Source organism: Narcine bancroftii, chromosome 2, assembly GCF_036971445.1.
Source record: "Narcine bancroftii isolate sNarBan1 chromosome 2, sNarBan1.hap1, whole genome shotgun sequence".
NCBI classification, from domain to species: domain Eukaryota; kingdom Metazoa; phylum Chordata; class Chondrichthyes; order Torpediniformes; family Narcinidae; genus Narcine; species Narcine bancroftii.
In genome coordinates this window covers 308,393,171-308,418,037 of record NC_091470.1, presented here as the reverse complement: position 1 = coordinate 308,418,037, position 24,867 = coordinate 308,393,171, and the positions used below count along the sequence as shown (strand labels likewise).

General features: G+C 41.6%; 1 protein-coding gene, 1 long non-coding RNA gene, 1 other non-coding gene and 1 pseudogene across 6 annotated transcripts in view; 2 read left to right on the top strand and 2 right to left on the bottom strand.

The window, feature by feature from the left end:
• Window positions 1-15,168, bottom strand: part of LOC138755506 (uncharacterized) — a 40,393-nt gene extending 25,225 nt beyond the window's left edge. For 2 of the 3 annotated variants that reach the window (XR_011352343.1, XR_011352344.1), the window contains exon 1: window positions 13,429-13,915. This is a non-coding gene — a long non-coding RNA (uncharacterized lncRNA). Of the gene's footprint in view, window positions 1-13,428; window positions 13,916-15,094 lie in introns of those variants that run through there. The other variant, XR_011352345.1, reaches the window with a different exon arrangement.
• Window positions 7,984-10,342, bottom strand: LOC138752230 (histone-lysine N-methyltransferase NSD2-like; annotated as a pseudogene).
• mapre2 (microtubule-associated protein, RP/EB family, member 2) overlaps window positions 14,200-24,867 on the top strand; it is a 134,035-nt gene continuing 123,367 nt past the window's right edge. The window contains exons 1-2 of one of the 2 annotated variants that reach the window (XM_069921600.1): window positions 14,200-14,539; window positions 18,286-18,384. The gene's annotated coding sequence lies outside the window, so the exon portion shown is untranslated. The remainder of the gene's footprint in view (window positions 14,540-18,285; window positions 18,385-24,867) is intronic. The other variant, XM_069921599.1, reaches the window with a different exon arrangement.
• On the top strand, window positions 19,876-19,982 carry LOC138755959 (U6 spliceosomal RNA). The gene has a single exon (XR_011352655.1). It is a non-coding gene; the product is annotated as a U6 spliceosomal RNA (small nuclear RNA).

The window sequence follows — 24,867 nt, the reverse complement described above, 5'->3', positions numbered from 1 at the left end:
TAAGAGAAAATGAGGTAGTGTCTGTGGTTCAATGTCCATCTTCAGACTTCTATACTTGCTTCCTGATGGTTGCAGTGTGAAGAGGCCATGGCCTGGGTCCTTGATGATAGAGGCTGTTTTCTTAAGACACCACCAATTGTAGATGTCTTTGATGAAGTGGATACTGATGCCTATGATGCTGGCCAAGATCACAATAATTTGCATTTTTTTTCTAGTCCTCTGGATTGTTACTTCCATACCAGAGAGTGATGCAACCAGTCAGAAGGCTCTCTACAGTACACAGTAGAAATCTGCAAGAGCCTTTGGTGACATACCAAATCTTCTCAAACTCCATATTAAGTATAGCCATGGTGAGCCTTCTTCATGATTTCATTGACTTGGAGGCCCCAGGACAGATCCTTAGAGATGTTGACATCCAGGAACCTTAAGTTCTTCACCCTTTCCACTGTTGACCCCCTCTATGAGAATTGGTTCTTATTCTCCTGATTTCCCCTTCCTGAAGTCCACAATCAGGTTTTGCTCATGTTGAGTGTAAGGCTGTTGTGGTGGCACCACTCAACCAGCTGATCTATCTCCCTCCTGTATGCTTCCTCATGCTGTCTGTTGATGACCGTGGTGCAATCAGCAAATTTGTAGATGGCATTTGAATTGTGTCTGGCCACACAGACATGGGTGTACAGGAGAAGAGCAGTGGGCAAAGCACACCTTTGTGGTGTGCCTGTGCAAATTGTCAGTTAGGAGGAGATGTTGTTTCTGATTCATACTGATCTTCCGATGAAGAAGTCAAGAATCCAAATGCAGAGGCCCAGGTTTTGGAGTTTGCTGACCAGCATGGAGGGTATAATGGTTTAGAAAGCTGAGCTGCAGTCAATGAAGAGTAGTCTGATGTATGTGTTGCTGGAGCTGAGTGGAGAGCCAGTGATATTGGATCTTCTGTGGAGTGATTGTGATGGTAGGCAAATTGCAGTGGGTCCATATCTTAGGTGTGAGTTAATTCTGGCCCTGACCAACCTCTCAAAGCATTCCATCACAGTAGATGTGAATGTCCTGGGTGAGAGTCATGAGGCAACTCACTCTGCTCTTCTTGGGCACTGGGATGATTGATGCCATTTTGAAGCAGATGGGAACCTCCAACTGCAGCAATGAGAGATTGAAAATGTCCATGAACACCCGGTTAGTTGGTTGACACAGATTTCAAAACCCTGCCAAGGGCACTGTTTGTTATTGCAGTCGAGTCGGCGGGTGAGGTAAACCAAAGACTTTACTGAACACAACCAAACGTGATAAGCAGGGTAAAGAGTGAGAGCCCACATCATGGCATTTTCCCCCTGCCAGTACTCAATTCAACTAGCACACCCTCGTTGTGCTCGTGCATGTGCAATGTGATTGCAGCAGGTGCAGAGCAGCCGATCGCAGAGGGCACCCTGGCACCGAAGCAACAAAATGCAGAACAAGGACTTCCACTGGTCTTCTGGCCAGGTATGACAGAGAACATAGATGAAGAGGTATAGTCTTGCTCACTGTGCAACAGTACCAACCCACACCAACAGAAAGAGCCACTCCAGCTACACCCTATAATCAACCTACACTAGTTGACCATGGCTACCAATATCTTTGAATGGTGGAGCAAATAGTACCTAGCATTAATAGACTCATAATCAGGCTGGTTTGAGATCAACCTGCTGCAGGGCGCAACCTCTGTGGCCATCATCACCAAACTGAAATGGCACTTTTCTGTACATGGGGCATCTCATACACTTCTTTCAAACAAAGGCAGACAATTCACCAGCCAGAGGTTCCAGGACTTTGTGACTGCAAGGGACTTCACCCACATTACCAGCAGGCCAGAGTACCCACAATCAAATGGGCTGGCTGAAAGAGTGGTGAGAAGTGCCAAGCAGCTAATGGAGAAGTCTTCTTCAGCTAACTGAACTTTAGAAACTTCCCTCGTGACACCACTTTGGGCTCGCTGGCACAGTGGTTAATGTCAAGGCAGACCAGGACTATCCTACCAGTGGCAAGGAGACTTCTGGAGCCCCAACCAAAGGACCCACAAAATGTCAAGGTCCAGCTGCTAAACAGAAGGCTGGCACAAAAGAAAAGTTCAGATAAAATCAGCCAGCCGCTTGTGCCATTGAATGAAGGGCAAGTCGTAAGGATGTAGACTACACAAGGTTATGACTGCCTGGTTTACGATTTACGATTGGAAGACTTCAGGCTTGGGGTGCTCTTCATCCCACTTCTGATACCATGTTCGTTATTGCGTGCTTAATAACGAGTGGAATCGGAGGGAGAGGTAAACCAAACAAAAGACTTTACTGAACACAACCAAGCCTGATAAACAGGATAGGGAGAGAGAGCCACAGTGTGGCATCTGCTCCCTGCTAATACTTGATTCAACTAACCTCATGGTGCTCACGCATGCGCAGGGTGCTGTTGCAAGTTCGGTAGCTGCATTCGATTGCAGCAGGTGCAGAACAGCTAATGGCAGTAGCCATTAGACACCATCAGGGCCTGATGCCTTATGAGGTTCACCCTTTTGAAGGATGTTCTGACGTCGGCTTCAGGGTCATCAGCTTCAGCAGGAGTTCTCATAGGTATCGTTGAGTTCTCCTCAAAGTGGCATGGTTAACATAGCGGGTAGTGCAATGATATTACAATGCAAGTGACACCAGTTTGAATGCCGCACTACCTGTAAGGAGTTTGTATATTCTCCTTGATCAACATGAGTTTTCTTCGAGTCCTCCAGTTTCATCTTACCTTTCAAAATGTACCAAGGTTGTACGTTAATTGAGATATTTGAGCAGCACGGACTTGTGGGCTGGAAGGGACTGTTACCATACTGTATGTCTAAATTTAAATGTAAAAAATTTTCAGCGAGCATAAAAGGTATTCGGCACATTGGGTAGTGAAGCATTACAATCTTTTGTGGTGTTCTTCCTCGCCTTGTAGATGTAATTGTCTACAATCCCTGACTGGCAAGTATCTGACTCTGTCTCTAACTTCCATCGGGAATGCCTCTATTTCTATGATAGACTTCTGCATGTCATACCTGGACTTTCTGTAGAGATCTGAATCCCCAGCCTTAGATGCCATCGATCTGTCAGTGACACCCGTGGCAAGTCTGAGGAGGAACCCTTGAAAATGGTCCAGATTCAAAGCAGTCCAGGAGGTGCTCCTCCATCTCCCTCACTATACTATCACTGTTTTCACTACTGGTGCCATAGTCTTCAGTCCCTGCTTGTACACCAGGAGTAGAAGTACATCAGGTGATCAGATCTGCCAAAGTGCTTTTATTGTCATAACTCAATCGTTCTGGATACTTGCTGTTTCCTGAACACTTGCTGCTAATGCCTTGCTCCCTCTGTGGACTTGAGTCAGACATTAAATCCTTAGCAGCAACTTCACCTCAAACTGTGAAGTTTCAAGCCCTGACCCAGAATGTCCCTGATGGGCTTTGACTGGGGGAAAAAAAAAATAGGGTGGAGGTTTGTTTTCTGTCAAATCTCTGAAGAATGTTCCATTTTCAAATGCTTCAGACGTATGTTAAAACAGATTCACCAACAATGACTGCTGAGGTAGAGTCAAAAAGATCATATCCTAACTGAAAAACAAGACCTCGGGAACACAGGATTTCCTTCTGAAGTTCTAAAACTTGAGAGTTTTATCAAGAATTTCCAATCTGCCTATCTGGGAAGATGAGATGAGACAATCAAATGAACAGGCTGAAACATTGGGAAACAAAAACTTAAATTCATTTGTGTCATAATTTGATCATTTTAGAAACTGATCACTACCTGGCTTTACTTCTCTAGACCAGAGTCTGGCAGCAAGGCATTAGCAGCAATTCCACCTCTGACAGTGAAGTGTATAGAGCCTCTGACCCAGATTGGTAACTAGAGAAGGCTTTCTGATTTCTACCAGAGGGAAAGTCAATTCAGGATCTTCCTACTACTTCTTCCAATTGACTTATAGGGAAACTGCTCCCCAAATCAAAGTGTTAATTTGACAATCTATTTCCAAAGCAGTCATAATTTTCACATATCCAAGAAAAATACAGGAACCAGAATCAACCATTAAGCATAATCTTTTTCAATGTGATTTGAGTCTTTGACTCTTCACCTGGGAGAGACTGTGGAGCACTGACCACAAATTCAGCTAAACATGAAATACTGTATATCAAAATATTTGTTTGCTTTGTGATGGTATGCCAACCATGATCCAAATCAACAGGATCACAGTTAATTCAATCTCAGTGACATGTGGTTTCAAACAAGATTGTGTCATTTCCTGAACGCTGTTTATTATTTCTCAGTATAATCTCAGTACTCAAGCAGCAGTTTGCAGATGACACTTGTCTCCACATGTTTAAAGGCAGAGCGCGTAGTCTTCTTCAACTTGCTCAATTTTCTTAATTACAGAAGAAGATGTTTCATTCTCAGTCTGTGAAACAAAATTCCCCTGACAGATTGTTTCTATTGCACATCACTGCACTCCAACAATAAAACCTCATGGGAGAAACAGGACCAGGGAAAACAAACTCAGCTTATCCACTCTCTCTTTGTAACTAATGCTCCAATCTCTCTACAAAACAATCACATCCTTCTCATGATAACCATAAATGCACAAAATACTCTGGACTGTTGAAAAACTGGTGCAGTGGGAGCAGAAAGATTGAGGACCTTTACTTGGCTGATGTTGAATTCAAGAACTATACCGCATGTGCTTCAGTGAAAATGTCGGCAATGATTTGAAGATCCAGCTCTCACCATTCACACACAGGCATCATAGGTTTATTGATGCTTAAATGCGCAACATTGGCTCTGGTGTGCAGTTGCTATAGGTTCACAAAATCCACATTTGCTCAGAAAATTAGTTCCACTCTGTGTGGTTTGTTGGAGGTGAGATCCAGCAAGAAAGGGAGCAAAGGTGAGATAGGACTTTACCAGTTCGATTTCAACATAATATCAGTATAATGATGCAGTATGATGACCACATAATCATATAAATTGAAGGAAAAACTAATATTCTATCTGGGCACTCTCCAACCAGATGGATAAAATGGAGGGGAGGGCCAGGGGAAGTACAGGCCTAAAAGTAGAGATGGATAAGAGTAGCTGGGCAAAAGAGAAAAAAGCCGACACCTATGATAATGATTCGCATTCAGTAGAATGCGTACTTCGAATTCTGATCCGTTCTCTTGCTTGTGATATGTGGTACGATACTCTCTCCTGATGCTGGGCAATGGCAGCAAGCTGCATCATCCACTCAACCACACTAGCAGTCTCTGTAGCGATCACACGAGTGAGTGTCAACAACTGCAAGTATAAAAAACCGATACTGTGTTGAAAGTGTTTTTTTTTTATTTTGTGTTTTCACATTCCATCATGTTTACTAAATGCCCATGTGTGTCTACTGCTTTGTTTTAGATTAATTTGCCCTGCTGTAGGCTATGGAAAGTGGTCAGAAACATTGGTTATGTATCTTTACCATAAAGAATGCTGCAAGACCCGCTGGGTTTCTCTAGCACTGTTGTGTATCGAATCAGACATGAATATCATCAGTTTTCTTGTTTTTAAAGAAAATTTGCAATGTTAGGTTTCAAACTGTGGGATTAGTCTTTGACAACATTCAGCAGATGGTGAAACATTTGGAATAAACTACAAGTCAAATCTGTAGCACCCCAAAAGTATTTATTTGTAGCACTATAAGGCAGTCCAGGTCAAGACATAGGTTCCCATTATATGATTGAAGGTTCAGACTAGAAAGTGAAATACTGTTGCTTCTGATGTTGACAGTTTGCGGAGAACTTCCAATCATCTATTGGGAACTAACACACTTTCAGATGAGATTCCATAACTTTAATTTGAAAAGGAATATTATCCCCAGTTAATTCTTGTCCCTCAATCTCTATACCAAAAGCAGAATAGTGAACTTGGTGTGGCAAAATGCCAATGGGAAACGTCATCAAATTAACATAATGCATTCCACCTCCATGTCATCCCCACCAGGCACCAATGGATCCAGCCTCCACTTTTCAACACAAATCTGAAGGTTGTCTCGATCATGCTACATGCAGATATAAACAGTTTTATTATTTGACTAATTGCAAATAGAAGCAATCAGCACTAAATATTTCCATTTCAGTCATCAGTAAAACACAAAAGTCTGCAGACACTGTATGTAGCAATTACTATCCATAAAAAAGTCACTCAGAGCTAAGTAGCTCTCGTCCATGACGCGTTAGAACAAATTCATATTGAAGTCCAGATAAGCTTTAAAACAATTTATTAATTAACACAAAATAACAACTTGAAAATGATCTTGCTAATGATAACATCCAACTAACGACCATGAATCCGTGGTAACGGCCAACAAAAAATATCGGAGCCCTACTCACCCACTGTCTATCCCGATGTACCAGTCAATGCCGCTAACTAATCTGCAACTGCGTGAAACCCCTGTGCATGCACCGATGACCCCAGTGCATAGCGCATGTACACTGGAAGAAACCGAACACACGCAGCCTCCGGATCCCAAGACACCGCCGATGCCCGCATCTATGATAGAACTGAATAAAAAACACAATCAAGTCAGTCTGGCTTCTCCAATGTGGCCTCAAAAAGAGTCTGGAAGAAACACACAAAGATCAGCGTGTACAGAGCCGTTGTCATACCCACGCTCCTGTTCGGCTCCAAATCATGGGTCCTCCACCGGCATCACCTATGGCTCCTAGAACGCTTCCACCAGCGCTGTCTCCGCTCCATCCTCAACATTCATTGGAATGACTTCATCACCAACATCGAAGTACTCGAGATGGCAGAGTACGCAAGCATCGAATCCATGCTGCTGAAGACCCAACTGCGCTGGGTGGGTCACGTCTCCAGAATGGAGGACCATCGCCTTCCCAAGATCGTGTTCTATGGCGAGCTCTCCACTGGCCACCGAGACAGAGGTACACCAAAGAAGAGGTACAAGGACTGCTTAAAAAAATCTCTTGGTGCCTGCCACATTGACCACCGCCAGTGGGCTGATATTGCCTGCAACCGTGCATCTTGGTGCCTCAGTTTGGCGGGCAGCAACCTCCTTTGAAGAAGACCACAGAGCTTACCTCACTGACAAAAGACAAAGGAGGAAAAACCCAACACCCAACCCGAACCAACCAATTTTCCCTTGCAACCGCTGCAACCGTGCCTGCCTGTCCCGCATCAGACTTGTCAGTCACCAACGAGCCTGCAGCAGACGTGGACATACCCCTCCACAAATCTTCATCTGCGAAGCCAAGCCAAAGAAGAAAAGAATCATTAATAATTATAAATAACAATCAAATATAGTACATTCTAATATTATGTAGATCTTCATTTTTCATAAGACCAGAGGTTACCAGCACAAAGCCTTGAAAAAAAGTGTGATCTTTACAACCACTCTGGACCAGTAAAGTCTGTATTCTATATAGTGGGCAAGGTCTAAGTCAAAAAAAAACAACAAAATTAAGTGAGTCACTATGGAGAGCTCAGAATCTACTTCATTATTTTGAGTCTTATTAGTAATATGAAGAATCTATGGAACCTGTTTGATGGAAATGAGATTAATCAAATCTTGTCACACATGTCTGGGAACTCCCCATTACACTCTTCGGAAGTCAGTAGAGTTGAGCCATGCTCTCCCGATATTATCAAACAGCAAACAAACTTCTTCCTTCCAAGCAGCACCACTGCTCCCTCGTTCTTGAGATTTGTTTGGATGATACAGATGAAACCTCTATGGGAGTTCCATCTGCACTTTCATCTCCTGTCTCCTGCTCTCCATCAAGTGATGTCAAGCTCATTCTGTATACATAGTTAGAGGAGATAGATTCTTGTTGACAGCTGGTACCAGGGTTTTACTAGTTGATGATGTGCTTCATTTATTAAGTAGTTTACATGCATCAGAGAGTTTGCTTAGATCTGACTGACTGTTTTTGGATGCATTAGTACAAGTGGATTACGATTCACCATCCTCAATACTATTGTTTCCACATGCTTCCATTCCATCATTTTTACTGAAATCATATTTTTCATCCTCTTGACAGCTTTGCTTTAATCTCTTACTGAAGCTGATTTGCTCTGAAGAGCCCTCTCTGTAATCTATTACCTTCCTTGATAGCCTTCTTTGTCTAGTTGATTCTGAGGTCACACTTTTTTGAGGGCCCTGCAAAACTCTGAGTCTGGTGGACCCAGGTGATCCTGTTGAAAAACCTGAACCTGATACAGGTGATTTGTGCTCTGTAACTGGAGTAACTATGGAAGACTTGGTATTGTAATGGGCTCGCTGTTTATCACTCAGCTGAGACTCAAGCAGCTTTTCAATCTGCTCAGTAGAAGCATCTGGATGTTCTCCAGCTAGCTCATCTCTGTGTTTCTGACAAAAGGCCATGAATTGAGCAAGGGCAGTATAACATTTCCTGATCTGCTGAATGGCTACTCCATATTTTCTCTTCGCCATGGTGGAGCTTGCATAACTCTCTTAATCTGATGAATATATTTGAGTAGAGCCTTCAGTAGAATCCTATTTAAACACTCTTTTGCAGGGAGGATATGTTCATATGCCTTTGAGCATGGCATTTTATTTGCATTGTTTCTTCTCCTTGTTCCTTTAGCTTTATTGAGATTGTCCTTAGGATTCAGCAATCCTTCAAGTTCAACAGGAACCCCATCCTCTTTTTTCAACCTGAGGCAGTAATAATGAATGATCATGATCAAAGACAAAGGTGAATTTAGCCTTTTGATTCTCTGGGGTCATTGCTAATGCCTTCTCAGCTTGTGCAATGCCGATATCCCATTGAAAATGAATTCACATAACTACAAAAAATAGGATTAAAATGTTCTTCTTTGCCTTTAAGACCAGTGTGGAACCCCAATAATGATGAAATCGATAAGAATTTTAGATTAGATGAGTTTTAATACTTCCAGCGGATCATTTTCATTCCTTTTTTCTTCCTTTCTTTTCTTCTATTCTAACTCTTAACTATGTACTTTATTTTCTTCATCTTTTCTTGGGACTGTAGTGTTGGGGTATTATCATCATGTAGGTTATTACATCTGTATTTTGAAATATATTTGAAAGTGTGTATGGGTAAAAGTTTTACATTAAATATTAAAAAAAACAAATTTGGGCAGGAATTGGTTTTAGGAATGTGCTTTTTCTCTCTCTTTGAATTTGCATGTTTGGCACTCTCATGAACTAAGTCATTGTACTGATGAACACCAACGAAAGCCATTAAACTCTTCAAAAATCCATGCATTTTCTGGAGCTTCTCCAAAAAATTGCACCTGATATTGGCAACATACAACCTAATGCAAACCTTTTACTTTTGTGAGGGAATCCAAAATAGGGTCTGAAGAATCCATACAAGCCCATCAAGGGTAATCAGATACTTTGGACTACACCATGTCCCCAACATCATGTTTCACATGAATTTCCTTCTCCTTGGTGTCTTCATCTTTCTCATCATTCATTTGGTTTTCTTCAGGCTGATAGATTTTGGAATGATTTGCAATCAAATGCTGCGGTTCATTTTGGAAATAAAAATAATGCTTCTTATTTGGAATTTACTGTTGATGCTGGAAATCTTCCATTCATCAGGAAAACTGGATGTCTTTTCTTCCCATTTGTCTTGGTTTGTTTCCTTTATCTTTCTCTTATTGCTCCTGTGTTGTAGGCTCAAGGTCACCTATCTGAAGATCCCTACAAAGAGATGATTCAAAAAGGGGCTTTCCATTCAAATAAGTTTTAGTAATTCTTAACTTCATCTCTGGTGAACCATTCTTTTTAGGTATTGTTCGAGATAGTGTTTTGTTCCCTCTGTTTTCCGCAAGGCATTCATCTGAAGAAGATGCTTGTTGAGATGGTGATTTTTCAACTACATTTGGCATACCAGAACCTTTATTTAACATAATAGAGGTTAATTCCTTTAACTTGTCTGATGACCTGCAAGCAGAAGTTGCATTATGTCCATTTAACCAATGTCTTATACCACCCTTCAAATTTAGTCAATGTCCTCTGCAGTGGTTTTAATTGCGCCTCAGCAGTAACACTAGGTGCGGCCATTTTATGCATCTCCATCTAACTGTCCGCAGAGCTCGAGCACCAAGTTCGCACAGCACAAGCCCAAAATCAACAGTTCCCAATGGACAAGTGGCATCACATCCAAACTGTGTTCAAATTAAATACACAGAAGGAATCCACAAATGTAATCCTACCACTTCTGATGGCTGTGATGCACTGCTGTCAACAAATGAGTTTCCACCATGGCAGCAGCAATGATATCGCTGTGATTTTCCACAATTGACTCTGCCAGCATGTGCATAGGATATCCTGCTCTATGATTAGAAGCCCTGGACTCTTCTATGGCCAATGCTCGGACGGATGGAGGCAGATTGCACACAACATTTCCAACATGACCACCCTATTGCTTTCAGTATTGCTCCAAACCAAAGAGGGATGCTAGGACTGTTAACCCTCCAAATGTTTCAACAATGTCCAATTCAATCCTATTCAACATTTTTTTGTTGACTGAATGTAGCAACTACTGTCCATAAAAAAGCCACTTGGAGGCCAAGTAGGCTCTTGTCCATGACTCATTAGAACAAATTCATATTGAAGACCAGATTAGTTTTAAAACGATTTACTAATTAAAACAAAAGGATTAATAACATGATAATGATCTTGCTAACAATAACAAGAATGGTAATGTCTATGCTAATAATAGCAACTATGAATCCATGGTAAGAGTCAACAAAAAATATCAGAGCCCTACTCATCCACCGTCTATCCCCCCAATGCTGCTAACTAATTTCCAACTGGGTAAAACCTCCACACATGTACCAACGACCCCAGAATAGTGCATGTGCACTGGAAGAAACTGAATGTGCACAATCTCCAGACTCCGGGACACTGCTAACGCCCGCATCTAGAATAGAACTCAATAAACATCGCGATTGGGTGAGTTCTGGCTCCTACACTGTGGTTGAAATAAAAACACAATGCTGGGGAAACTCAGCAGGTCAAAAGTGTACTTGATATAGTAAAGATAAAGATACCGAACCAACTTTGTGAGCTTGAACCCTTCAGTCCATTTTCAGTCATTACATTGTGAATATTATTGCTGAATTAGTTGGTTGGCCCGATGGCATTATCATGGAGCTAGAATTTAGATGGTTAGCCTTCATCCAAAAATGATCTTGCTTTGTACTAGGCATGATTCCAGTGTAGATGGGGAGATAATTAGCCAGTTTTGTACTGGGTTTTGTGGACTGAAAACACCTGGACAGTTCTGTTCATAGCTGCAGAAACTTGGCTAGAGGCACATAAAGTTCAAAGGCATGACACCAGCACAGCTTCGGTATATTGTCAGATCCCAGTCTTTTATGCAGTGCATGGTTTTATTCTGTGATAGCATGTGAAAAAAATTACAATGACTTAAGACCAGCACTATGAAGGTAGAGACCTTGCAAGAACTGAAGATGGTTTTGGATGCTTCAACCTTGTTTTACTTCTTACATGCAACTTTGAAAGAAAACACCTTACACATCTTCCCCTCCCCTTTCTGTGTTTGAAACGAATTGTTCTTTCAGGCTGACTTGTTCATGTTTGCATTTTCACCATCTCCACTGCCCCTCTCAAGACCTCTTTCCATGCAAACAATGGCATGCAACATCCAGAGACTGTGCACTTTTTCAAAATTTAGGGCACAGTATTTGATCTTCATGAAGTCATTTCTTCTACATTGGAGAAATGAATTGCAGATCATTCAGTATGCTAGGGTAATTCTGAACATTTAGTTGCTTGCCATTTAAATTCCACATTCCTATTCCATTAGTAGAGTTCATAATTGATCATCCTTTTCTGTAATGGAAAACCTCATCCATGGAGAAGATGCGATGGAGAGAGGAAATGAGAGAAAGAAATTCTCTCAGGAGATAAGGTGGGAAATCTTACAGGAGTTAAGAGGGGGGAAGAGGTGTCATCCAGTCGCTACTATGTACAGCGACCAATGCTACTCCTCATGAGCTCCTATTCAATTTTGAGAGAAGGTCGGCATTGGGATCTACACTCCCAACCTGGCTCACCATTTCTGATCCAGTCCTTCTCAGGAAGCACGAGAGGAGAAGCAAGATTGATGCCCTGGTTGAAAGGGTGAAGCTGCTCCATGTCAATCCCACGTATGCCTATGTGAAATCACTGGCACCCACCGGAACAGAGCTGCAGAGCTAATTCTCGCCACTCCCAGTCAGGGCCTCAGGGAATCCTGTTCAGGAGGAAAGTGCATCCCATCCACTGTAGAGCCGGAGACCCCGGCCGTTTCTCCTTCATCACAAGGGGACCAGGAGATACAAGGAGCCCAAGGACCTCCCGCGCTTAGACACTCCACCAGGATCTCCAGATCCCCAGATCACTTAAATTTGAAAATAACTGCATATTTTTTTGATTTTTTTTTCTGAATCAATGTTCTCTGTCTTCATCTACAGACCCTAAATTCTGCAGGAAGGGGTGAATGCAGTGAACTGAGATTCACTGGTGGTGTGTTATGCTGATGGCTGGCTCCGCCTCGATTTATATAACCCATATATAACCCTGGTTTCCCACCTAAAGCCTGAGCCCGTCAGACCACCGTAAGACCCTACCCTCAGTTATAAGCTAATAAAAAGTGTATGTTCTCCTTCCAGTCGTGAGAGCTTTTATTCATGCTACAATCCCCCAGGGCTTAATTCAACATTTTTAGAGAATCAGTCTATCAGAATTGATCAGCCTTGACATATGAGCAGAAAATGCCAAGCACAGCCTATGGGTAGCCTGTGCTTGTGGCATTTTGGATCAACCTTTCAGGTCAGCAGGAAAATTTGCTCCGTTTCTCTTTCTGCACATGCTGCCCAGCCTGCTGACACTTCCCTACGTCTTTTGGATCAGATGTCCAACCTGGCCAGTTATGAAAGAGTCCCCCCCCCCCCCCCCCCCTCACGGATATAGTCTGATTTTCTGGTATTTCCCAACATTCCCTTCCTCTCATGTTTCCACCAAATACTATGTTCTGTGTTTCAAAGTCTTGGCAGCTTTTCTTTGTTCTCCTTCACCTCCTCCATTCAGATTTGCTGGCAGCGAAGTCTTCACCCACTCTCCGCCAACACGAATCGGAGTCATATTCTTTGCTGAATTCCACCTGATCACAGGCATCCCCTTTGTTCTCTGCACCCGTCTGCTTTCTCGGCTTTTCCCTTCGAGAAAAGGGTCACCCTGAAATATTAACCACGGGTCTCTTCCCCCTTGATGCTGCTTGACCTGCTCAATATTTCAAGCCTTTTCTGTTCTCATTGAGAAAGAGAACAAATGCCTTTCAACACGTCTCTAACCCGAAATTTCGTTCGAAGAAAATAAAAGCAAGATCAGAACCTGTTTAAATACATCCATGCTATTCTTCAGTTTACCGAGCGATGGGTCTTTTTTAAATGATTGTCCTTAAATTCTTTGAACTTCGAAGGAATGCTGGAAGAGAGGGGAACCCAGATGGTAAGGAATGTCGATGCTGCCACAAGCCCTGTGACTCTGGGCGAAAGGAGTGCGGTGAAATCGTGATGCGACTGGCGCTCGCTGACGAGAATTCAACCCGGCTTTATGATGCAAGAGAAATGTCACTGACAGCAGCATTTTTCAAGATCCGAATCCGGGATTTTGAGATAGAAGCGGGTGCTCATCCGCATTTGAGCAATGATAAACATATTAGTTTCATTTTCATGGCTTCTGAGTCTGCGTGAGTTTCCTCCGGCTTCCTCTCTCTCTCTCTCTCTGTTCAAAGCGGGGGCAGGTGAATGGGGTGTCAATGGCCGAAATGGTGTCATACATCTTCACAAAAATTAATTTAACCATCCTCCTGCACCTTACTATTTTACACTTCGCTGCCATTTCCAAGATGCAACCTTTGTTTCGTGATGCTTCACGTTAATGCAACAAAGGGGGGGGGGGGAAGAGGAGAATAATCGTGAGCAGGTGTTTGGCGCTTGCAGCCGACCGTTCCGGAGAGGAGGGAGGAGCGCAGTTGTTGGCACCCGACCACCACAGGAGAGGACGGCGAGACAGGGCTGGGTCATGTGATGTCCCTCCCATTCCGGAGTGGGCGTGAACTGTCTGGGCGCACGTGAGGGCGGAGAGAAGCCGCGAGCTGGAAGAGAATCTCCAGGGAAACGGCGCGGGCGGGCGGCTTCTTCGAGCGCCTGCTGCTTCCACTGTGGGCATTGGGCAAAGCTGGCCAGCGGGGCGCGATCATCCCCCTCCCCCTCCCCTTCATACTTCCCTGCAGGCATACTTTTTACCCCCAGTCAACCTCCTAGCCTTTTGAACTCTGGAGCAGAAACCTTATTTAAACTATCAATCGACTTTAAGTCGGTCAACGCGGGAAATTGCACGAAAGTCAGAATCATTCAATCAAAGCCCCACCCAAAGCCGCCCTTTGAACGGATTGAATCTGTCTCAGAGAAGCTGTGGTGTGAGATTTACACGCGAAACAGTAAGTAACATTCAGCGTCCTCTGGAGTGAGTGGATGCTCAGCGCGGGGGAGCCCCTTGTCCATTCAAACCCACCCTGCTCGTTTCTGCCCGACTCTCGGCTTCGGGCCCGGCCGCTTTGTCATCCAGGAGGTGGGTGACAGAAACCCTGGGAGAATTGCGGTCGATGTTTCCTGGCAGCTGCAGCTCGCCTGACGGCGCTGGAGGGAGGGAGGGAGGGAGGGAAGAGGGAGAGGAGGAACTCCGTGTGAGCGACCTAAAGGCTGGGTCGCGAACTGGACGTTTATGGGATTTCAATACGTTCAAATGCTTTCTCCACGACCTCCCCTCCGGGGTCTCGCAAGTGTCAAGTGCGCGTCCTGGCGGGGGCGGAGGCGGCGAATGGACACTCTTGAAAGTAAGTGTAAAACCTTCGAAAGGACGTCCTCGGAACTGGATTCCAACATTTAATTTTTGAGCATAAAAGTTTGAGCAAGTTTCTGGAGAGAACGGAAATTATTGTGGGTCCACGCTTAAAATAAGTTATCCCTTCAATAAATGTTTGTGAATTTCATACCAAAAATAGTTACCCAATTGCTTCATTATGAGCATAATGTTCTCGAACTGCTCTGATCTGTTCTCATTCTAGTATTTTCTACTTTGGATAAAGTGTTTACGAAGCGTCAACATTGTAACATTGTGAAGTAATAACATTCTTGATGGTCTGTTCAAAGGCATTTGGTAGGGAATATGAATTATTCTGTGTGTGGTGCGAAAGGCTTGCTGGTGACGACTTTTAAATCAAATTCTATTTCGTTTTGAGACTTTTTTTAAAAAGGAGCTTAATTTGGAACCGTATTGTGAGAATGAAGAAACTTGGTGGCTGTTTTCCCAGCTTTACTCAACTTAATTGTACAGTCACTGCTCGAATTTAAAAGAAAGGCACATTCTAAATTCCTAAAGAGGAGTGGCGGCAGCCAGGATCAGCTAAGCATGAAATGCAAGCTCATTAAGAATAACTTAGTAATATTACATGCTTCCCTCCTAAAAAAAAAAACCCCACTAGCAGTATCAAGTAACACTTTACAGGACATTTTGGTACCCAACTGGATCTCCTTTCTTCTTGTGGAGCTACTGTTTCACCATCCTCCACACTATGATGTGTCATTATCTTCCTCCTCCTCCAGTATTAGTAGCACCAGATTTCTTTTATCTTGTTCCTCAATAGGAGATATAGGAATTGGACAAGGTGCAGAAGGACACAGTTGACTCCCATCCATCTGCGTACTGATTTTTTTTTGCATATGTTGGATTACTGTCAAGGATCTACAAGTGGTTCTTTCATGTTACTCCTCACAAAACCTTAGTAGTATGGGTCCAGGGGTCATTAATCAGGAAGGCAGTGAATTTCCATGGGATGAGTGGTGTTGGAATGCAAAAAAACTGTTCATGGGGTGTAGTATTTGTGGCTGTACTTAACAATGATCTTTGGGAGTGTAGTTCCTCAAAAAGCACCAGTTCCAACTGCCTCTCAGGCAGGTTATGTGATCTAAGGGCCAACCAGAATGCCTTCCATATGTTGGTGTTGAACCTCTCTACCTGTCCATTCCCGATTGGGTGGTATGGAGTCGTCTGACTTGTGGCAACCCCCTTCTGGGAGAGAGAATTTTTCAGATCCTTAGACATGAAGGTGGTGTCTCAATCAGAGTGTATGTAATTTGTCATTCTGCATAGGCTAAATAGCAGATCCAAGTGTCTGATCACTGTTGTAGTATGCATATTGGGAGATGGAAAGGCAAAGGGCTAAGTAGATATAGGGTACGTGAAGCTATAGGCAAGCGTCCCTTGAAATCGATGCTAAGCTATTCCATAGGTTTTGTTGCTTTGATAAGAGTCCCTCTTGGTGGGTGGTTGAACTGAGGTTTTAGTTCAGCGCAGATCCTGCATGAAGCACGTCTTCTTGACATATTCTGTAGAAAAGGGGAGATTCTTTGCTCTAACAAAATACAGCTGCTGAGTTATTCCTGGATGACAAAGTCTGTTGTGAATGTCAGCAAGTGAGAGGTTAGTAAAGGCTGAACAAATGTATGCTGGACTAAATGCATCAGGGACCACACTCCCTTAACCAGGATGGTACTTTATTGTGTAACTAAATGCTGCAAATTCCAACCTCCAGTCTAGAATCTTTGCATTCTTTATCTTTGTACGCATTTTACTGTCAAACATAAAGGCCTCTGATCAGTAACCAAACCGAAGTGGCTCCATTTGCGCACTGCCTCAATGATGGCAGTTCTTTTTCTACAATGTTGGTAGTTCAATTCACTTCCTTGTAGCGTTTTTGACATGAATGCAACAGGCCATCCTCCATGGTTAAGGACAGCAGAAACAGCCACATCAGATGCATCACACTCTACCTCAAAGGGTAAGTTTTCATCCACTGAGTGCAGGATGGCTTCCTCCAACTCTCTCTTTAGTAAGTTAAAGGTGTTCAGAACCTTTTCCTTCATTGGAAACTTCTCTGTATTTACCATCAGTTGAATCTTATCAGAAAAGTCATGAATCCATTTTAAGGATCGCAAATTTTCTGGTGGTGGAAGCTCTTATAGTGGGTGAAGTCTCTCAGGATCTGACTTAATAATACCATTCCCCACACAGTATCCAAGGACATTAATGGAATTTGCAGACTCCAGTCTTTTTTGCAAAATTTTATTTTTTTCATAGATATATATAATCAACTCTTCAATATATTTGTGTGTATATATTTTTTTTCTTTACAAAAAACAAATAAAACACACCCTTCCTCTTTCATAATATAAATTTGTGCACTATCGTGGCTCACGTTTATATTGACCATAAAAATATATATGGGGAAGCCGCATGTATTTATACTATAGCAGGGTGTATTATTCTCCTTTTTATTATTAGAGTTATAATTGAGCCATTATATAATCCAAATATGGCTGCCATATCTTGACAAACATGTCATGTTTGTTCTTTAAATTGTAATTTTTTCCATAGGTATGTAACTATTAATCTTTGCAGTCCCTTGTGCTATCTGCAGAGGAGAGTCAGATTTCCAAGTCATTGCAATACATTTCTTAGCCACTGCTAAGGCTATTTTGACAAATGAAATTTGGAATTTAGTTAATTTATTGCTTATTTAAATAAAATTACCTAAAAGATAAAGCTCCAGGTCATCTGCAAAGGCCAGCTCTGTTATCCTTGTTAATATTTCCATAACATTCTGCTGTTACTGGCCCAGAGGACCCCAAAACCCAGCAGCAATAGAAATTCACCAAGGCAAATGGATATTTAAACAAAAGTTGCTTTTAATTTTCTTCAAACATGAAAACAGGATCAAACTTTAATGTATTACTATTAATTGAACCTAACATAACCCCCTTCTAATTCTTCGTGCATGTGTCTGTAATGTGTATATGTTCAGGAAAGTTCTTTGATTCACAATCCAATCACATTTCTCACTTCTCCAAGTTCACCAGTATCACACAATTATTATACTATGCACAGAATTTAACATTTATGAATTTTCACTAAGCTCTGATGTTTAAAGGTCATTGGTTACTGCTCAGAAAGATCCTTGTTGGTTTCAGAGAGAGAGTAGTTGCTCATTAGACACACACACAAACTGATTTGCTTCCATCAGTCACTTCAGTATCTTGCTGAAAAAAAAATTGCCCCATCAAAGTTTTCCAAATGATAACCGTCTTCTGGGTCACCACAGAGTTCCTCTTATTTTTCTTATTTCAGGAGAAACCCTCTAGCCAGCCTTTTCCTCTTGTAAGGACCACAAGGGGTTTTCACCAGGCTGAACTCAGAACTCACAAGCTTCCAAAGGCCACTGCAGAAGTAAGTTTTTTTTTCCTCTTTTCCTCTCTCTGCTTGAAAAAACACATGACTTTCCTGCAGGGCTCCAGATCTCATCAGCCTCTGCTTTTGAAAATCCTAAGCAAAGCATTTCCAAAATGGTTTTTATTGTCTTTGCAAAGGCATTCAGTGTCTCAATATTTCACTTTCAGCAAAGCTATTGCATTTTAAATGAGATCTGTTTAGTGAAGTGTTTGTTTGTGACTGACACTAAACCTCAACTATCTATCTCCTTTAAAAAAATTATATATAATAAAATGTAATATACCTTGTAACACTGCCAAAAGGGTCTCACCTTCACACATTACCACGTAGCATGTAAAAATATTTCTGTTTCTGTGCCACATCTAAAACACATCTCTGATATTTCAGATTTTAATCTATGTAACTTGGGTAGAGCAAGATGTAGTTGGTGTTGAAAATTGGATTGAACTAATCCGTATCTTGCATTTATAATTGATGTCATACTATCCAAACACCAATCAGACCAGCATCTTTCTGATATTGCAACACCTAGGTTGACTCCCATCTCTTTGTCGACCTCCATAAACCTGGTTTTGCACTTTCACTCTGGAGAGTATAATACATCTTTGTTATAAATTTGGGTGTGTTCCCCAGCCAAATTGTTCATTCCATTTCTCTAATTGCAGATGGGACCAAAGTTTCCCACATCTTTCTCTCAGGAATGATCTTAGCTCTAGAAAACAGAAGACTGTCCCATTAAATACTCTATATTTATATCTTAGCTGTTCAAAAGAAATAAGAAGTCCCTCCGCATAGCCATCATCAATATATCTTATTCGTTTGTCATACCAGGAATTTAGTATTCTGTTTCCCAGATTTGCGGGCAGCAACACATTTTTACATAATGGCGCTCTTCGTGATAGCCTCCTTTTTTTCCTCAATACACTTATTGATTTCTTGCCATATTCTAATCATGAGTATTATAGGATTATCAGTCATTTGTGTTATTAATTTAACATTCCACTTATAAATAGTCTTTCATTATCCCCTCTCTTATTGAATACAATCTCATTTGGATCCAAGATTGGGGGGGCGGGGGGGGAGGGTCTATCTCCATGAAACCTGTTCAGATGTTTAAATTATACAGTGATCTTTACCCTTTAAGAAACAGATACAATATCCCTGCCCTGACAGTGATGAAAACAGAAAATTCTGAAAGCTTGCAAAATCTTCAGAGGAAGAACCCCTCCTTTTAGCACTATCTTGTAAAAATGCTCCTCTCCCTGTGCCATTATCCACCTTAGACCAGAGTCTCCACCCTGCTACTACTTTTGCCAAGTTTTTGTTCTTTTTTCATGAACTCTTAGCAAACATTTCAATATTTTTTTTCTAACAATAAATACAAGACTGCTCAAAAAGATAATTTTTCTTAGTCCCATTGTAAACATTTTTCTCAGTCTTATTTGGTAAACTTAATCTTTTCACAATTTTCATTAAAAAAATCTTCCAGTGCTCGCTTCGGCAGCACATATACTAAAATTGGAACGATACAGAGAAGATTAGCATGGCCCCTGCGCAAGGATGACACGCAAATTCGTGAAGAGTAGAAATAAAATTAAAAAAAAAATCTTCCACCTCATTCTTAGTCTTGAAAAATCACCGATTACCTTCCACTACTTCAACCCTCAGAGTTGCAGGGTATATCAAGTATTTCAAATTTTTAGAATGCAGGTGTCTTTTTACATTGTAAAATGTCTTTTGTTTAATCAAAGTAGGACTAACATCTTGAAAGAATAGCACTATTTCACGGTCAATCTCAGATGGACCATTGTATTGTTTAGAATATTCAAATACAGCTCCCAGAATTGTCTCCAGTTCCTAGTAACTCAAAAGTCTTACCAGGACTGGGCATGGTCATTGATCGCTGGCTCTCAAGGCCCAGTGATCCCATTCTATCTGTATTTTGGATTTATTTTCTCCCAGCACTTGTGGGATCCAGATTTCTCCCTTTGATCCCCTCTTTCAACCCAATAATTTGGACATTGTACGTCTGTTAAAATTCTACATGTAGTCAATCTTGTCCAGTATACCTTATCTGTCTGAATCCAATTTTTTCGTATCTTATTCCATAGCTTTTAACTTTTCTTGGGTTTTCACCAAATCAATTTCCACTTGGGTCATTCGTTGCATAAATCTTTAACAACGTCTTTAAATTCAGTCATCCTCCATGACATGTCTCTCATTGCAGTTTTGACACCTGTAAAACTGTTACGTAAATTTTCCATTTTCTCCAGGATAATATTTGGATCTTCCCTGATTCCCCAGATCTGCTGGCATCCATTGGTCCCAAGGCCATTCTTATGTGACCCCCTTTTGGGCTTTTGCTCGATGACCCTGGCTGAGTAGAAATTTCCTTGGTTTTTGTGTTTTGCTGCCTTGGTCTCTTGGTACTTGCTTTATATCTACTTTTGGTGAAAAGATTATTGATTTTGAGGTTTTAAGTCTTTTTGATACTTTGGAGACAGCAGAGTCATAATTTTCATATCCTTCTATATATTCAAAAATATTGCAACTTAGCCTAATGGTGTTCTGTACTTGTTCGGTATCTTGTCCCCATAGTTGTTGATGTAGTTTATGAAAATCGTATGCCAGTGTTGCCATTCCTTGGCAGCTGTCGGTGAGCTGGGGTCGATGTCTATGTACTCTGGGCTCTATACCATCTCCAAGCTTGACGATTTAATTGAGTAAATTGTTGAGAAAATGAAAAAAAAACCTTGGTGGCTACTTTCCAAGCTTGACTCAACTTAATTGTACAGTTACAGTTAGAATTTAAAAGAAAGGTGCATTCTAAATTCCTCAAGAGGAGCGGCGGCAGCCAGGATCTGCTCAACATTGAAATGTCAGCTTTTTAACTATTAAGAATAACTTTGTAATATTACAAACTGATACTTTTGTGTGCCAGATCATTTTGTGTGCTGTCTCTCCTTGATTGTAGTGTAGAAGTTTGTTCAGGCACACCCTTGATAACAAACAATAATAATAATAAATAAGTTGTACAAATGATCATTTGAATTTTACAACATCATTTTTTTATTGGATTGTGATTACCTTTTCAAAAAGTCTCTTGTGCTTTCTTGGTTCTGGATTTTCTCATATACTAAAAGTGCAAATGCAGGACACTTGGCTTTATAATTTCCTTACAGTTAAATAACAAGATACTTGAGAGAAAAATGCTGGCACCAACCTAAAGGATGAGATTGGAAGAGTGGTTAAAAGTTCCTTCAAGATTTAGGTTTTGAAGAGGAGTAGTATCTGAAGAAGCAGAGGAGATTCTGATAGTGGACATTAATGACAGAAAGCAGAGTTACCCTGCAATGTATTGTCCTCCTCTTCAAAGTATAGAAAAAGTAGAACATTTCCATTGTGGCCTAACACTTAGAAAATTAATCAAGATTAAGATTCTTTTATTGTAATACAATAAAACAAATATAATTTTATTAACAATTGGATTTAGTCTGTTCTAAGGAAGATGAACATCCACCTTGCAGCCAGAGAAGGAAAAGCAGAAGAGTGCCTCCAGCACTCTTGTACCCTCTACAGCCACACTGAATTCAGTCTAAACCATCAGCAACCCGAGCTCCACATCTAAACCTCCAACACCATGCAAGTGGTCCAAGATTTTTTAAAAACTTGTTATGGAACTACTTTATTATGAATTCAGTTTTATTGTTGCCAAAATACATTGCGTTCTCACTTCATTTCATAATATTTGGAATAGTATTGGTGGGCAATATGAAGGAATATCCCAAAACACAATTAAGAATAAGTGGGAAAGAATAAAACCATTTAATAATCTGTGCACAGAAGAGGATGTGTTTGAGCTATTAAATTAAAGTTTCTTTTCTGTAGTCCCCAAGAAGATGAAGAGCATTGTGGATTGGGGAGTTCCAGAACACATTTCTGTCAAAACACATTTCTGTCAAAATGGGGTGATGCTTTCGATGTCTAAAACAGAAATAAACTCCAGGTCCCAATGAGACCTTAATGTATAAGAGACCTTGATGTATAAGACGTTGGTGCGGCCTAATTTGGAGTTCTGTGTGCAGTTCTGGTCGCCTAATTATAGGAAGGATATAAACAGAGTGGAGAGAGTGCAGAGAAGGTTTACCAGAATGTTGCCTGGGTTTAAGCATCTGGAGTATGGGGAGAGATTGGACAGATTGGGTCTTTATTCTTTGGAGCGTAGAAGGTTGAGAGGGGATTTGATAGAAGTATTTAAGATTATGAAAGGGATAGACAGAGTGGATGTGGATAGACTATTTCCGTTAAGAGGAGGAAAGATTAAAACAAGAGGACATGAGTTAAGAATTAAGGGGCAGAGGTTTAGAGGTAACATGAGGGGGAACTTCTTTACTCAGAGAGTGGTAGCTGTGTGGAATGATCTTCCGGGAGAAATAGTGGCGGCGGAGTCAATTGTATTATTTAAGAAAAGGTTGGACAGGTATATGGATGAGAGGAAGATGGAGGGTTATGGGCATTGTGCAGGGAGGTGGGATTAGAAAGGGGTGTTTGGTTCGGTGCGGACTAGAAGGGCCTAATGGCCTGTTTCCGTGCTGTAATTGTTATTATTATTATAACTGAGATGTGTTGTTGGCTGCTAAGGGGGAGATTGCTGGGGGTCTGACAAAAATGTTCTAATTTTCTTTAGTTATATAAAAAGTCCCAGGGGAGCAAAGGACAGAAAATGAGGTACCTTCATTTTATTTGAGGGTGAACATGTATAAGACAGACGATTATAAGCTAGTGAGTCTAATACTAGTAAAACACAAAAATCTGCAGACATATTGCTGGAGAAACTCAGCAGGTCAAAAGGTGTACTTTGTGTAGCAAAGATAAATATACATAACCAACATTTTGGACTTGAGGCTTCTGTGGAAAAGTGTTGGCAGGTGTCAAAACAAAGGGGTAGATTGAGCACAGTCCCAAAGGCATGAGGTAATATATGGAGAAGGGAGGGAGGGCACAGCAGGGGGAGGAGGGATGGCTAGGTGAATAGGGCAAAAGCTGAGGGAAAGAAAACAGTGTGAAGGGATGTAGGATGGAGAGTAGGTTAGCAGAAACCAGAGAAGTCAACGTTGATGCCATCTGGTTGAAGAATGCCCAGAAAATCCAGTGTTCTTCCAATGAACAGGTAGACTTGGTGGGATAGTACATGAGGCCATGGACAGACATGTATGGGAGTGGGACACAAATTGAAATGTTTGGCTACAGGGAGATCTCTGACATTGATGAAGGCAGCAAAGGTGCTCAGCGAAGCAATCTCCCAGTCTGCCCTCTTTGATGTAGAGAGGGCCACAACGGGAGCACCGAATGCAGTAGATCACTCCTGCAGAAGCACTGCTTCACTTGAAAGGTCTGTTTGGGGCCCTGAACTGGTGAGGGCGCAAGTGATGCACTTCCTCTGGCCATAGACAAGAGTGCAGTGGGTTTTTTTTTAAAGTGCTCTAGCTCACCATAAAACACTGACATGGAGGTCTGATGAGACCTGGCCTTAGTGGCAGCCATGTAGTATTTGGTGTTGTATAATTGAGAGTGAACAGTAGGATGAGAGTAATGAGGTGCCAGAGCGGTGCTCTGGTGAGCTCCACTGCACTGCACCCCTGGCCACGGGAAGATGTGGGGAGGGATAAGTAATACTAGTGGTTTGGAAATTTATTGAAAGAATTCCAAGGTACAAGATTAGTCTGCAGTTGGAGAATGTGGGGGGTTGATCAGGTATACTCCACATGGGTTTAATGAGGTTCTGTCTGACTAAATTTAATTGAATTTTTTGAGAAAGTGACTTGAGTGTATGAAAGAGGGTTGCGTAATTTAGATTTCAATAAGGTCTTGAAAAAATTCTGCAAAGGAGATTGTTCCCTAGGATCCAGGAAGAGTCAGTAAATTGGTTAAAACTGGAGGCAGAGTAATTCAAAGCTGCAGTACAGCACCATTATATGTTAATGGTTTAGGTATGAATGTGGAAGGTATGATTTGTATGTTGGCAGATTGCATGGAAATTAGTGTTATTGTAGATGGTCTGGGACAGAGTCATTTGGTAAGATGAGCTGAGAAATGGCAGATAGAATTTATTTTTGTGAAATTTTACATTTTGAGAGGACCAAGATGATGGTTGTGATAGTACAGATCTATCACCAATGTACATAGTGTATATAGTTACTGTATCTAGACTGTGCTTACAGCGATTGGCTGAGAGATAAGCCATGCCTATTGTCTGGGCCTTAAAGGGTTGTGTCCCTAGCCAGGTCGGATCATTCCGGACTGGTCGGCCACCTGTGAAGAGCTCCTGTCTTTTGCTAATAAAAGCTTTGGTTTGGATCAACAAGTCTTTGATTCTTTTGACGAGCTCTACAATGGTAAAGAATGGCAGAGCCAGAAGAAGAACTGAGGGACCTTGTACATGTCCTTGAATCAGTAAAGGTGGCAGCATGAACACACAAG